General features: G+C 45.0%; 1 protein-coding gene across 7 annotated transcripts in view; it reads left to right on the plus strand.

The window, feature by feature from the left end:
- Positions 1-15,561, plus strand: part of grb10b (growth factor receptor-bound protein 10b) — a 149,883-nt gene that overhangs the window by 816 nt on the left and 133,506 nt on the right. The gene's annotated exons all lie outside the window — the stretch shown is intronic.

The following is a 15,561-nucleotide window of genomic DNA, read 5'->3' on the forward strand; positions in this document are numbered from 1 at the left end:
CGTGTATGTTTCTCTGGTCACTTTAAATATAATGCTGGACAAGCTTAGTATTTTGAGTTGCGCATAACCGGAGAATGTTACAGCATTTCGCAGCAAACGAAGAGCCAACTCTATCCAAAAAAATGTTAACGTCACTTCCACTTGGATACAGAACTGTGTTCGATATTTGGATTCTTGAACGAAGTCAAATTGCAATTATTTAGAAATATTACTTTAATACAAAATATTGTAACGTGTGGTTATAAAACGACGGCTTAATTACTGAAGGGCGAAATTTTGACATGCTCTGTTTAAAACTTCCTGATGAATGTGGGTATGATTATTACAACATGGATATATTTGTGTAACTTGTCTGGAGAAATATTAAATTGATAAAACAGCACTTTAGCGGTCAATCCTACAAACCCGGGGAAAGTTTGTTTTGTTTTGGGGGTGGGGTATAAGCAAAGTGAAGGTTGCCAATGGCAGATAAGATTGTGGAACGATTGATTCAAGGTACTGAAGCCAAACCGTTTCACATGGGTGATTATGTAAAAAGCGCATATTTATTGATCTTGCCAAGAACGACATTTTTTAAACAAAAGCTTGTGTACACATTTACCTTTGGGAGGCCTTACTGAAATTTTGTCTGGAATTTTATAGATTTGTGGTTTTGTAGTGAATAGTTTTGTTTTACTAATTCGAATAAATAATTGTTGTCAACTGAGTAATTCAACCACTTTAAGTGAGGTGAGCTTTTAAGGCAGTAATCCACACATGTACGCAGGTGTTGAGTAAAGATTTTGAGACTCATTAATCTATTGTTCACTGTTTATCTTTTTTTTGTGATTTACCACCTGGCATTTTTATGCACTAAAATCCACAAATAAATGACTGATTAGTTGAAATTGTTTCATACATTAAAGAAGCGAGTTTTACATTGGAGTGGGTTCAAGTTTCACACCATCTTCCACACAGACTTAACAGAGTGATGCAATAACCCAGAGGCTGAGGGGATAAAAGATGACTGCAGATTGGCCTCTGGAATTTTCACCCTCCATTTTCTCGGAACCTTCTTCCCCCATCTCTTTTCCCTTAGCCCCACTCTGTCAAGTCTGTGGTATTTGCTGTGCCATACTTTCATACTTTAAAATAAGTAATGCACAGGCAACTTCCACTCATGATGGTTTGGACATGACAGCCACAACAGCAATAGTTTTTGAATGTCACTCCACTCTCAGAGCGCAGGAATTTTGGCACTCTGACATTGCTGCTTTGAGCACGACATGATAGGCAGGTGACAGCTAACACAAAGAAAAGACTGAGTACTCTTCTTCTTGATGGGCAAACTGGAAGATGAGTTTGGTGTCAAGAATGAGGTGATGTATCATCTCAGTGGCTTCCCCTGTTGGATTATAACCATTCAATTGAATTTGTTGTGGAATTGGCAAACTGCATCTGAGAGAACATATGCTCCAACTGTGGAAGCCAAGGAGGATTTCTATTCCAATTTTAAACCCTGCTATGCATTCCCTGAGGGAGACAGACTGATCTTATCCCAAGAGTTGAAAGAATGTGATTGGCAAGGTGGAAGAATATAAAGTGAATATAAATTGCCCTCCTGTCAAAATGCTTAGAATGGGGACGTTAAACCAGAATCCTATTTCATTGGAGCTTCATGATAGGTTCCAATAACTGTGGGATAGAGCACTATCTAGACCATGGTTGCCTCCATCTGCCTGCCCACAAAATGATGACGGCAGCTGAAATATCAAGAAAATCAGTGTTGACAGTCTCGGGAATCCCTGCAAACAAAAATATCTTTAAAAGAGAGACAGCCTGATGACTGCTGTTCCAATAGAGCAGCAGAGATGCTACAGTGCCTGGACTGGTCTGAAGTTGACCAATCTAATTTCAGGTGCCATAATGGTCTAATTTCCCATTGACCGAAGGCTTTGTTACATTGGGAACATCATCATGTTACAATGGAAAGGAAAAATCTCTATAGGCCTGAAGACTCAGATCGAACAGCGAGCACATGACCTAAAGAACAGATAATGGATGGAAAACTTACAGCGGGTTCACTAACCTTTTGCTCGGATGCTTCAGAGTTATCACAGTGTCCAAGATACCAAGTGCCTGCCCTGTGTAAAATATATCTATAGAAAAGCAGATAACATCTAAATTCATAAGAAGTCTTCAAATGACTCCATTCCAATGCAAACTATCTTGTCCAGTCTTCCCATGATCCCAGAACATCAAGATGTTGAAAAATTCATAGTTTAACTAAGAATAGAAAAAGCAAGCCTTGGCAGCAGTGGGAATCATTGCTAAAATTCTAAATCTTGGCAGAAATAAATTTTGGCTCTTAAACTCTCAGCCTCCTCTCCCACATCTAGAAAGGAGGAAGGGATTTGAGAGTTGCTTTGATTTTGACCATCTTCAAATGTGGTTGTGGAGCAATAGAAGTTTTCCTCCTCTCTGCCGCAGAAAAAGTCAGTGATCTTCAACTTGCTAGTCTGAAGCTGAACTCGTAACCAGTGTGAATGCAGTTAATCTAGAAAACCAGTGAGCACGATCTTCATTGCACATATCCTTCAACAAAATGCAGGGTGCGGTATCAATCACTATACGTGGCCTTTTTGATCTCTGGGAAAGCCTTTTGGCCTGGTCGTTGAGAGGGACTGGCGGTATCTTTCTCAAATTTGGCCACACTCTAAACTTGATCTCAATTCTTTCCTAGAATTTAATGAAATGCAAGCCATGGTTTTACGAAGTGGGTCCACAGTAGATCTAATCTCAGTGCAAACTGATGTCAATCTTGGTTGCCTAGGTCCAATTATTTTCTTGGGCTTTCTCACCATAATACTATACACAGTTTACAAGAAGCTTCCTACTGGAGTGGAATACACAGGAGAAATGGAAACTGCATATACGCAAGTCCAGAAAGCAAGCTCCAAGTCTGCCACGTGTTCATTGATTAATGCAAGATAATTAGGAAAAAAACCCTGCAGATGCTGGTTTAAATCGAAGGTAGACACTAAATGCTCTGTTGGTAAGGAATGATATTCACTCCCTTGCAAGGGATGACATAGAATCAGGAGATGTAGAATCAGTATGGATAGAAATGAGGAATTGTAAGCATAAAAAGACCCTAATGAGAGTTATCTACAGGCCCCCAAACAGTAGCCTCGACATAGGGTGCAAGTTAAATCAAGAGCTAAAATTGGCATGTCGCAAATATAATGCTACGGTGGTTATGGAAGATTTCAACATGCAGGTAGACTGGGAAAATCAGGTTGGTACTGGACCCCAGGAAAGGGAGTTTGTGGAGTGCCTCCGAGATGGATTCTTAGAACAGCTTGTACTGGAGTCTACCAGGGAGAAGGCAATTCTGGATTTAACGTTGCGTAATGAACCTGATCTGATAAGGGAACTCTAGGTAAAAGAGCCATTAGGAGGCAGTGATCACAATATGATAAGTTCTACTCTACAAATTGAGAGGGAGAAGGGAAAATCGGAAGTGTCAGTATTACAGTATAGAAATGGGGATTACAGAGGCATGAGGCAGGAGCTGGCCAAATTAATAACCTGCTACGAGGTTGCAGGGTGACTTGGACAGGTTGTGTGAGTGGGCGGATGCATGGCAGATGCAGTTTAATGTGGATAAGTGTGAGGTTATCCACTTTGGTGTTAAGAATAGGAAGGCAGAGTATTATCTGAATGGTGTCAAGTTAGGAACAGGGGACGTACAACGAGATCTGGGTATCCTAGTGCATCAGTCACTGAAAGGAAGCATGCAGGTACAGCAGGCAGTGAAGAAATCCAATGGAATGTTGGCCTTCATAACAAGAGGAGTTGAGTATAGGAGCAATGAGGTCCTTCTGCAGTTGTACAGGGCCCCATTGAGACCACACCTGGAGTACTGTGCAGTTTTGGTCTCCAAATTTGAGGAAGGATATTCTTGCTATTGAGGGCGTGCAGCGTAGGTTTACTAGGTTAATTCCCGGAATGGCGGGACTGTCATATGTTGAAAGACTGGAGCGACTAGGCTTGTATACACTGGAATTTAGAAGGATGAGAGGGGATCTTATCGAAACGTATAAGATTATTAAGGGGTTGGACACATTAGAGGCAGGAAACATGTTCCCAATGTTGGGGGAGTCCAGAACCAGGGGCCACAGTTTAAGAACAAGGGGTAGGCTATTTAGAACAGATGAGGAAAAACTTTTTCAGTCAGAGAGTTGTGAATCTGTGGAATTCTCTGCCTCAGAGGGCAGTGGAGGCCAATTCTCTGAATACATTCAAGAGAGAGCTAGATAGAGCTCTTAAGGATAGCGGAGTCAGGGGGTATGGGGAGAAAGCAGGAACGGGGTACTGATTGAGAATGATCAGTCATGATCACATTGAATGGCGGTGCTGGCTCGAAGGGCCGAATGGCCTACTCCTGCACCTATTGTCATTAATGTATATTGTAAATAGCTGCGGTCCCAGCAACGAGCCTTGCGGTGCCCCACTAGTTACTGCCTGCCGTTCTGAAAGGGACCCATTTATCCCCACTCTTTGCTTTCTGTCTGTCAACCAATTTTCTATCCATGTCAGTACCCTACCTCCAATACCATGTGCTCTAATTTTGCCCACTAATCTCCTATGTGGAACCTTGTCAAAGGCTTTCTGAAAGTCAAGGTACACCACATCCGCCGGCTCTCCCCTGTCAATTTTCCTGGTTACATCCTCAAAGAATTCCAGAAGATTAGTCAAGCATGAATTCCCCTTCGTAAATCCATGCTGACTCGGAACAATCCTGTTAGTACTATCCAAATGCTCCGCGATTTCGTCTTTTATAATTGACTCCAGCATCTTCCCCACCACTGATGTCAGACTAACTGGTCTATAATTTCCCGTTTTCTCTCTCCCTCCTTTCTTAAAAAGTGGGACAACATTAGCTACCCTCCAATCCACAGGAACTGATCCTGAATCTATAGAACATTGGAAAATGATCACCAATGCGTCCACAATTTCTAGCACCACCTCCTTAAGTACTCTGGGATGCAGACCATCAGGCCCTGGGGATTTATCAGCCTTCAGTCCCATCAGTCTACCCAACACCATTTCCTGCCTAATGTGGATTTCCTTCAGTTCCACCGTCGCCCTACGATCTCTGCCCACTAGAACATCTGGGAGATTGCTTGTATCTTCCTTAGTAAAGACAGATCCAAAGTACCGGTTCAACTCGTCTGCCATTTCCTTGTATCCCATAATAAATTCCCCCGCTTCTGTCTTCAAGGGACCCACATTTGCCTTGACTATTTTTTCCCTTTTTACATACCTAAAAAAGCTTTTACTATCCTCCTTTATATTATTGGCTAGTTTACCCTCATACCTCATCTTTTCTCCCCGTATTGCCTTCTTAGTCATCTTCTGTTGCTCTTTAAAAGAGTCCCAATCCACTAGCTTCCCATTCTTCTTTGATTTGTTCAACCGAGTTGTTTTGAGCGGGAAGAAACTGCTACCCCTCAGGCGTCGAGCGGGAGGTTGTAGCCAATCAATGGACACCATGTGGGGGTAAACGGCAGCAGCAAATCAGGACTTGCTGGCGACCAATCAGAGCCTGAGCGGGGAGCGTCGGCACTCCTCCCTCATGGGCACCCAGGCCAATCGGGCATCGAGCGTGAGGTCGGAGCTGAACATAAAATGGCAACTCCCCCAACCGCGCACGCGCGGATGCAGCAGCCATCCTTCTGCATTGGTGTAGCAACCTCCCCTCCCCCACTCCTTCCACTGCCACCCCCCCCCCACTCCGTTCCCCCCCCGCCCCCCCCCCACTCCGACCCCTCCGTTCCGTCCCCCCCCCACTCCGTCCGTCCCCCCCACTCCGTCCGTCCCCCCCACTCCGTCCGTCCCTCACTCCGTCCCCCCAAACCCCATTTCCCTCCCCACCCTCAACCCGGGCATCAGTTAGACCCCCACATCCCCCTCCCCTGCAAGAGATTGATATATTGAAAGATATACAATGTAGCATATTATATTCTTACATTAATACATTTAAAGTATTTTTATTAGTACATTGTATTATCCTGTGTGTGTGTGTGTGCGCGGTAGGGTTGCAGTCCGGTATTGTCCAGTCTGCTGTTGCCGGGCGGGAGCTGGGACTACACCTCCCGGTGGGCAGCCCGGCGGCGGGAGTTGTGCACAAGATGGCGGAGCGGGAGGAGAAGGAGAGCGGCCGCCATTTCTGTTGGAGTCGTCGTCGACGCCGTCAGTTGAAGCGGGCGCTGGAGGAAACGTGGGAGGAGGAGGAGGAAAAGCTGTCCGCTGGGGGTTGTAATCCGGTGATGGTCCGGGGCAGTGGGCCCCAGGGCGGGAGCGGGAACTCGACGATGCCGTCAGTCGAAGCGAGGGCAGGAGGAGACGGAGGGGAACGATGAGACGACAGGGACAACGGCAATCTTCCTCCTGCTCAAATTCTCCCCCCGGGGCCAGGTGCGGGCGAGCGAGGGTGGTGAGGATAGGGAGAGGGAGCCACTCACAGAGGCCAGCAGCAGGAGAGCGGCTGTCCTGCCAGCGGCTATCTTCTTTTGGCTTCTCTCTGATGCCGTGCTGCACCACGGGAGGAAGGTCAGGTGTAAGGCATGCCGGGACTGGAGGTGGTCCTCCCTCTGGTCATCCGGGGTTGGAGCACATTTGTAAAGGCAGTTCCCCCCCCCCCCCCCCCCATTGGCTGCGACTCCCTGCCCCTCCCCCCCTTCATTGGCCGGCACTCGTGCAGGTCCCATTGTGATGTCACACGCTGAACATGGCAAGAAATCACTTTTATGAGGGAATTGTAAACTTTAAGGTCTCTGTAACTTCTAAAAGATAAGACCAATTTGAATAAAACTTAAATGAAAGGATCCCCAGGACAAAGGTGAGTAAGGTAGTCCTAAAATTGTAGCGTGATCGTGTGACGGGGGCGCAAAAACATGGTTGATAACTAACAAACATCCTAACATATATAACAAATAACAAACAAGTAACATAACAAACAAACAGTTTTATTGATATAATGTATATTGATAGTGTAAGAAAATAGCTGCAGATGCTAGTACAAATCGAAGGTATTTATTCACAAAATGCTGGAGTAACTAAGCAGGTCAGGCAGCATCTCAGGAGAGAAGGAATGGGTGACGTTTCGGGTCGAGCCCCTTCTTCAGACTGATGTCGGGGGTGGGACAAAGGAAGGACATAGGTGGAGATAGGAAGATAGAGGGAGAACTGGGAAGGGGGAGGGGAAGAGAGGGACAGAGGAACTATCTAAAGTTGGAGAAGTCAATGTTCATACCGCTGGGCTGCAAGGTGCCCAAGCGAAATATGAGGTGCTGTTCCTATATATAATGTATATAGATAGATAGGTATAGATAGATAGATGTCGTTGCTTTAAGTGTTCAGGCCATATTGGTAATCATTTCTCAAAGGAAACTGGAGCAGTAATTTGCCTAAAATACACTTATTCTCATCTGTTGTAGTATTGTCAAGTAATTTGCCAGATTTCTATACATTTGGCTGTATGAGTGGAACATTTAAATATCACTTCATTCCAAAGCTACAATAATGCAGTCTTTGAAAAGCTTGGAAGGAATTGGTGTCAATAAAATGGGTAATAATATTTTATTTTTGTCATTGATATTGTGGACATCCTTCCATACTTTCTGCGAGAACTGTTTTCAATGCTTCCATTTTCCCATGGCATCTGCCTAAGTGGCATTTTACAAAATGGTATACTCTTTGTCTCAACCTGCCTTGTTTTTGAGTATCCAGGACTTGAAACATTTCCGGGGGATAAATTTTACATAATTCAAATGTAGTTGAGCAGCAGATGCTGGAATCCTGAGCAACAGAAAAAATAAACTGCTGGAGGAACCGAGTGTGCCGGGCAGCATCTGTGGTGCAAAATGGACAGGTGAGGTTTGGGGTCAGAACCCCCCCCCCCAGTTGTCGATTGAACCCTCACCCATGTCTCTGTTCCCTGAAATTCGCTGTTGACCTGCCCCCTCTCCCCCAGACAGTACATGGGTAGAGGTTCCTTGGTTCTTGCCTTTCATCCCACTCGCGGCCACACCCAACATATTTCTCAGACACTTTCCCCTGCCACATCAGGAGGTACAATACCTGTCCCTACACCACCTCTTTACCTTCATTGAAGGACTGAAACAGCCCGTCTGGGTGAGTCAGAGGTTTCCATGCATCTCTTCCACCCTCGTCTATTGCATTTAATGCTTTCCACATGGCTTCTTCTGCATCGATGAGGCCTAGCGTAGACTAGGTGACCACTTTGCTGAACACGTGCGCTCGGTCCACCAGAGAGCTGGAGCAACCCAATTGCAAGCCACTTTAATTCTCCTTCCCAAGCGTGTACAAACCTGGTTCTCATAGATGGTCTCCATGGTCAGAATGAGGCCACATAAGAAGAACAGGTTTGTAAGCTTGGCTAGCTTACAACCCAATGGCTTGAACATTGAATTAAGCCTTTGACTATCTCCACCTTTTTGGACCTTGCCTCAACTACCAAATTAACCCTTCATCTGGATACATTTCACTTGCCAGATCTTGCCCCACCCTTTCCCTTCTCTTTATACCAGGTATTTCTCCTCTATTCCCATATTGAAGAAAGGTCACAACCTGAAACGTTTCCTGTCCATACCCCCCCCAGATATTGCTGAATTTCTGTAGCTTTTACTCCTGGACTCAGTTCCATCAAAGCTTTGCCCTTATTTTCAGTTTATCTTTTTTCAATCTATACTTAACTAATCTATAATGATTGATCAAGATCCAATGAGGTCATCAAACTGATATTTAAAAAATCTCTATCTTGAATATACTGAGTCTCCACAGTCCTCTTGGGTGGAGAATTATGATGAGTCTCAACTTTCTGGGTGAAGAAATATGTTGTCATTTCAGTCCGGGTGCATGGCCTGGTTATTTTGAGACTGAGCCCAAATTCTAGACACTTTAGCTGAGGGAAATATCCTTCTAGCCTAGCCATCTAATAATTTTGCATGTTGTAATGAGAACTTCTGTTATTCTTCCTCGGGGGACAATTCGCTCCCACACTCCTTGCCACCATCCCAGAATCAATCTGGCAAACCTATACAGTCTACCCCCAAGTAACCAGCAGGTTCTGTTTTTACAAAGTATTTTATCTGCAAATTGGCAAATACATATAAATTTCTCTCTGGAAACCAAAACCACAAATATTATATTGAATGGCATAAGAAGAGCACAAGATTGACAAGAACGTACTTGCTAAAAGACAAGAAAGAGACAGAGGGAACGAGTGCGCGCACGAGGTTAAAACCTGGATTGATGCATGGAAACTTGTGCCATAGCGGAAATTTGATTGCATGAGTGGAACCTTGGAAACGTGTGATAAGATTACCCTTTAGATTCTTAATAAACGATTCCCCTTTCGCCATAACCCTAATGTCTTCAGGTTCTTAATTCCCCTCCCCTAGATGAAAAAACTGCATCTACCCGATCTATTCCTTCATGATCTTTTACACCTCTAAAACATCACCTCTCAACCCCTGTGCTCCAAAGAATACAGTTCCATCCTTCCCAACCTTTCCCAATAGCTCAGCCCTCGTGTCCTGGCAACACCCTCTTAAATATTCTCTGCATACTTTCCGCTTAACATCTTTCCGACAGCAAGATGACCAAAAGTATAGACCATACTCCAAATGTGGCCTCACCTACTTCTTGTACAACTGTGACACTAACATATTGGCTTGTAACATATTGCCTCAACTTCTATACTCTTTCACCCCATCAGCCATCGCAGGCAACACATGGTCTTCCAACATTTTCGCCACCTCCAACAGGTTCCCACCACTAGCCACATCTTCCCATCACCCCTTTCCGCCTTCCGCAGAGATCTTTCTTTCCGCAACTCCCTGGTTAATTCATCCCTTCCCACCCAAACCACCCCCTCCTCGGGTACCTTCCCTTGCAACTGCAGGAGATGCAACACCTGTCCATGTACCTCTTCCCTGGACTATCCAGGGACACGGACAGTCCTTTCAGGTTAGGGAGAGGTTCACTTGCACCTCCTCTAAACTCATGTCCTGTATCCGTTGTTCAAGGTGTGGACTCTTGTACATTGGCGAGACAAAAACGTAAACTTGGTGATCGTTTTGCTGAATACCTTCACTCAGTCTGTGTGGGCCTACCTGATCTCCTGGTTGCCAAACGCTTTAATTCCCCTTCCCATTCCCACACTGACCTTTCTGTCGTGGGCCGCCTCCATTGTCAGAGTGCGGCCAAACTCAAATTGGAGGAACAGCATCTCATATTTCGCCTGGGCAGCTTGTAACCCAGGGGTATGAATATTGATTTCTCTAACTTCAGGTAACCCTTTCATCCCCTCCCTCTACGTCCTTCCCCACCCAAGTCATTGGACTTGCTTCAAAGTCGTCTTGTTGAGTTTTATTGTCTGCAATTAGTTTTCACCTGGCCCACAGCTGACAGTGGCCTGTTTCTTTTATCATTGTTACTTTTTTGCAATCTTTCACTCATTTGTCCTATATATTGCTGTCTGTATCTCTCCTTTCCCTTTCCCCTGACTCTAAGTCTGAAGAAGTATTTTGACCTGAAAAGTCACCTAATCCTTTTCTCGAAAGATGCTGTCTGACTCGCTGAGTTACTCCAGCTTTTTGTGTCTATTTTCGATACCCTGACATGAAGTCCATTGTACCAAAAGCCTTCTTTACCACCCTAAGTACCTTGCGAATCACTTTCAATAAACTATGTACCTGCATTCCCAGATCCCTCTGCTTCATAACACTTGCCAGAACCTCACTGTGCACTGAAGGTCCTGCCCTGGTTTGACTTCCCAAAATGCAACGTCTCTCATTTATCTGCATTAAACTCCATTATCTATTCCTCGGCTCACTTGCCTAACTGATCAAGGTTCTGCTGTAATTTTTAATAACCATCTTTGCTATCTACGTTACTACCCACTTTAGTGTCATCTGCAAACTTACTAATTCTGCCTTGTACATTCTCATCCAAATCGTTGATATAAACCACAAACAGCCCAGCATCACCAGTCACAGGCCTCCAATCTGAAAAACAACCTTCCACCATTACCCACTGCTTCCTGCATGAAGCCAATTTTTTATTCAGTCTACTAGCTCTCCCTGGATCCCATACAATTTAAACTTCCAGAGCAGCCTATCATGTGGAAACTTATCTAATGCCTTGCTGAAATCTATATAGACAATGTCAACGGGTTTGCCCTGATCAACCTTTTTGGTTACTTCTTCAAAAAACTCCATCAGATACATAAGACATAATCCCCCACGTAAAACCATGCTGATTATCCCTAAACAGCTCCTGTCTATCCAAGTGCATATATATCTTATCCCTTAATCCTCGCCAGTAGTTTGCCTACCACAGATATTAGGCTCACAGTTCTATAGTTCCCAGGCTTTCCCTTGCAACCCATCTGAAACATTAGCCACGCACAAGTCTTCCAGCACTTCACCTGAATCTATTGATTATTTGTATATCTCAGCCAGGGAAATTCTAGCTTCCCACAGTACCCTTGGATATATCTGATCAGGTGCAGGAGATTTGTCTACCTTCATATGCCTGAGGACGTTCAGCACCTCCTAGATGTAATACTGTGTTCTCAAGACACTTTCATTAACTATCCCAAGTTCCCTGGTCTTTGTCTACTCATTGAGGACCTTGCCTATCTCGTGAGGCTCCACACAGACGACCACGTTCGTTTCTGAGGGGCTCTATTCTCTTTGTCACCCTCTTTCCCTTAATGCGCTTTAAAAAAAAATTGGATTTCCCTTAATATCTGCCAGAGTTATCTTTTGTCCCCATTTTTGCCCTCCCGATTTCCATTGCATTCTCCTTAGTTCCCAAAACTCCAGAGATACAGTTTATTCCAGCGGTCTATTCCTGTACTATGTCTCTTTTTTTCTGGACCAGAGCCTCAATTTCTTTCATGCAAGCTTCCTTGTGCTCACTTGCCATGTCATTCACTCTAACAGGAACAGGCATGCTCTGAACTCTTAGCATCACACCTTTAAAGGCATTCCACTTTCCAGACGTTCCTTTACCCGTAAACAACCTACTCCAATCAACTTGAGCAAGTTCCTGTCTCGTACCAATTGTACAGAATGGAAACAGGCACTTCAGCCCAGCTCACTCATGCTGACCAAGATGTTTATCTGAGCTAGTCCCATTTGCCTATATTTAACCAATACCACTCTAAATCTTTTCTAGCCATGTACCTGTACAATGGGCTTTTAAATATAATTGTACCAGCTTCCTCTGGCAGCCTTTTCTATATACCCACCACCCTCTGAGTGAAAAATATGCCCCCTCGGGTTCTTTTTAGATCTTGAGCAAAGTAAAGTAGTGGAGGAACTCAGCAGGTCAGGCAGCATCTGGGGTGGGAATTGACAATTGGCGGTTTGGGTCAAGAACCTTCTTCAGACTGATGGAATAGCGAGAAGAGAGCTGGAAAAGAGGTGTGAATGGGACAGCCCAACAAATTATTGTGGATACAGGTGTGGAGGCTTTGATTGACAGATGGGCCGAATAAGTGACAAAGGTTAGAGGCAAAAAGGAGACAAATGATATCAGATAAGGACAGGGAAAGTGACATGTTAAGCATGTGGGAGGGTGTGGGTAGAAGGGGTTGGGAAAGGTGGGTTATAAAGGAAACGGAGGAATCAGTGATACGAGATGAGTGTACAGAGGGAAAGGAGCAGAGTGACGGGGAGGCATTAGATTGAGAAGTGATAGTGCACTGGACTGGTGGTGCTGGGCACAGGAAAAAGGGAATTGGGGAAGGGTATTACTTGAAAATGGAGAATTAAATGTTCATACTATTCGGCTGTAAGCTAAACAAGCAGAATATGAGGTGCTGTTCCTCATATTCTTTGCTTGTGGGCTCACTCTAGCAGTGAAAGAGGCAAGGACACAAAAGTCAGAATTCAACAGTGTTAGCAACCTGGAGATCCAGCAAGCCTTGGCAGACAGAGTGAAAGTATTCAGCGAAACAGTCACTTGGACATGCTTGGTATTGCCAATGTAAAGGATCCCAGATCAAGAGCACTGAATGCAGTAGACGAGGTTTGAAGAGGTGCACATAAACTTTTTGTTTCACTTGGAAGGCCTGCTGGGTATCCCTGGACGGAAGTGAGCGGTACAGGGGTACATATGGTTGCAGGGGAATGTAACTGAGGAGGGGGTGGCTTGGTTGGAAAGAGATGAGTGAACCGAGGAGTTGCAGAGAGAGGTCATTACAGAGAGCAGAAAGGGGTGGGAACGGGAAGATGTGACTGGTGGTGGAATCATGTTGATGGAGGCAGATATATCGGGGAATGATGCGTTTGTTGCAGAGGCTGTTAGGGTGAAAGGAGCGGATCAGTTCCATCGAGGAGGAAGGAGGGGAAATGCAAGCTGAACTACAGGACACAGACATGGGTGAGGACTCTGTCCAAAGTAGCAGAGAGAATCCACATTTACTGAAAAGAGGACTTCAGTAAGGCATTCGACGAGGTTCCGCATGACAGGCTGCTCTGGAAGGTTAGATCGCATGGGATCCAAGGAGAGATGGCTGAATGGATAGCAAATTGGCCCCATGGAAGGAAGCAGAGGGTGATGGTGGAAGGTTACTTCTCGGACTGAAGGCCAGTGATGTGACTCAGGGTTCGGTGCTGGGCCCGTTACTGTTTGTCATCTACATCAATGATTTGGATAAGAAATACAGGGCAAGATTAGCAAGTTTGCTGATGATACAAAAGTTAGTGGTTTTGCAGATAGTGAAGATGGTTGTGAAAGATTGCAACAGGATCTGGATCGATTGGCCAGGTGGGCAGAGAAATGGTTGATGGAATTTAATACAGAAAAGTGTGAGGTGTGGCATTTTGGGACGTCGAACAAGGGCAGGACCAACACAGTAAATGGTAGACCTCTGGGTGGAGTTGTAGAGCAGAGGGATCTAGGAGTACAGGTGCATGGTTCCTTGAAGGTCGAGTCGCAGGTAGATAAGGTGGTCAAAAAGGCTTTTGGCACTTTGTCCTTCATCGAAGTTAGAATAGTGAGTATAGAAGTAGGGAGGTCATGTGGCAGTGATATAAGACGTTGGTGAGACCGCATTTAGAATATTGTGTTCAGTTCTGGGCACCATGTTATCGGAAAGATATTGTCAAGCTTGAAAGGGTTCAGAAAAGATTTACGAGGATGTGGTCAGGACGAGAAGGTGTGAGATTTAGGGCCCTTGCCAGGCAAGGTTATGACCCCTGACCCGTACTGTTGCCATGCAATGCCTTCTGGAGTACAAGCGGTGTACTGCAGGCAAGCATTACTATGGCTGCCAATACAGCGGGACCGTCTTTGGTCCCAGCAGCCGTTGAATTGTCGCAGTATTTTGCCAGAATTCCGCCAGGAACTCTGAAGCCAAAATCGCCACTAAACTTGCAACACCTCAGTCCCAACCAAAAATCTTTATGAATGGCGCCACATAATTACAGTGCTTAATTATATCAGGCTGCTTAACTTCATGCCAAGAAACTTAGTACAGCTATGGTGAAGATGATATTTAAGTTTAAGATGCTCTTTTGATGACCGATGATAAGCCAGATGCCAGCTGCAAAACTCAGTTCCTTGGGGCTTGTAATAACAAGGAACCGTAGATGCTGGTTTATACCAGAGAAAGGCACGTATGCCAGAATAATTCAGCAGGTCAGGCAGCATCCCTGAAGAACGTGGATAGGCGAGATTTCTGGCCGGAACCCTTCTTCAGACTGATCTGAAGAAGGGTCCCGGCTCAAAACATCACCAGTCCATGTTCATCATATCATCATATCATATACATACAGCCGGAAACAGGCATTTTCGGCCCTCCAAGTCCGTGCCGCCCAGTGATCCCCGTACATTAACACTATCCTACACCCACTAGGGACAATTTTTACATTTACCCAGCCAATTAACCTACATACCTGTACGTCTTTGGAGTGTGGGAGGAAACCGAAGATCTCGGAGGAAACCCACGCAGGTCACGGGGAGAACGTACAAACTCCTTACAGTGCAGCACCCGTAGTCAGGATCGAACCTGAGTCTCCGGCGCTGCATTCTTCTCCTGGGTTGCTGCCTGACCTGCTGAGTTACTCCAGCACTTTGTGTCTTTCTTTAGGGGTTAATGAAAAAGAGCTTAGTTATATTTTACAGTTCCTTTTTCTTGCTTTGGTACACAGAAGACCAATTGCAGTGGCTCTGGTTACATTTCAAAAGATATTTCTGCAAAGCCTTTAAGGTTATGGATACCAGTGGTGGAGGGATATAAATCAGCTCACTTAAATGCTGGAATTGAAAGACAATGGAGACAGGGAGTGTAGCCAGGCTGGATGAAGTTAAGAAGAAAAGGATGGCCAAGGGTTTGGCCTGACAAAATAATATAGCGCAATCACAGAGGGGGAACAGTGAGAGAGAACTCTCATCGGAGAGAGGAGGAGAACTTCAAAGTAGACATACCTTAAGGAGATTTTGCAGTGGAACGGACAAAATGTGTAGGAAAGAAGT

The sequence above is a fragment of the Rhinoraja longicauda genome, chromosome 2, assembly GCF_053455715.1.
Source record: "Rhinoraja longicauda isolate Sanriku21f chromosome 2, sRhiLon1.1, whole genome shotgun sequence".
Lineage (NCBI taxonomy): Eukaryota > Metazoa > Chordata > Chondrichthyes > Rajiformes > Arhynchobatidae > Rhinoraja > Rhinoraja longicauda.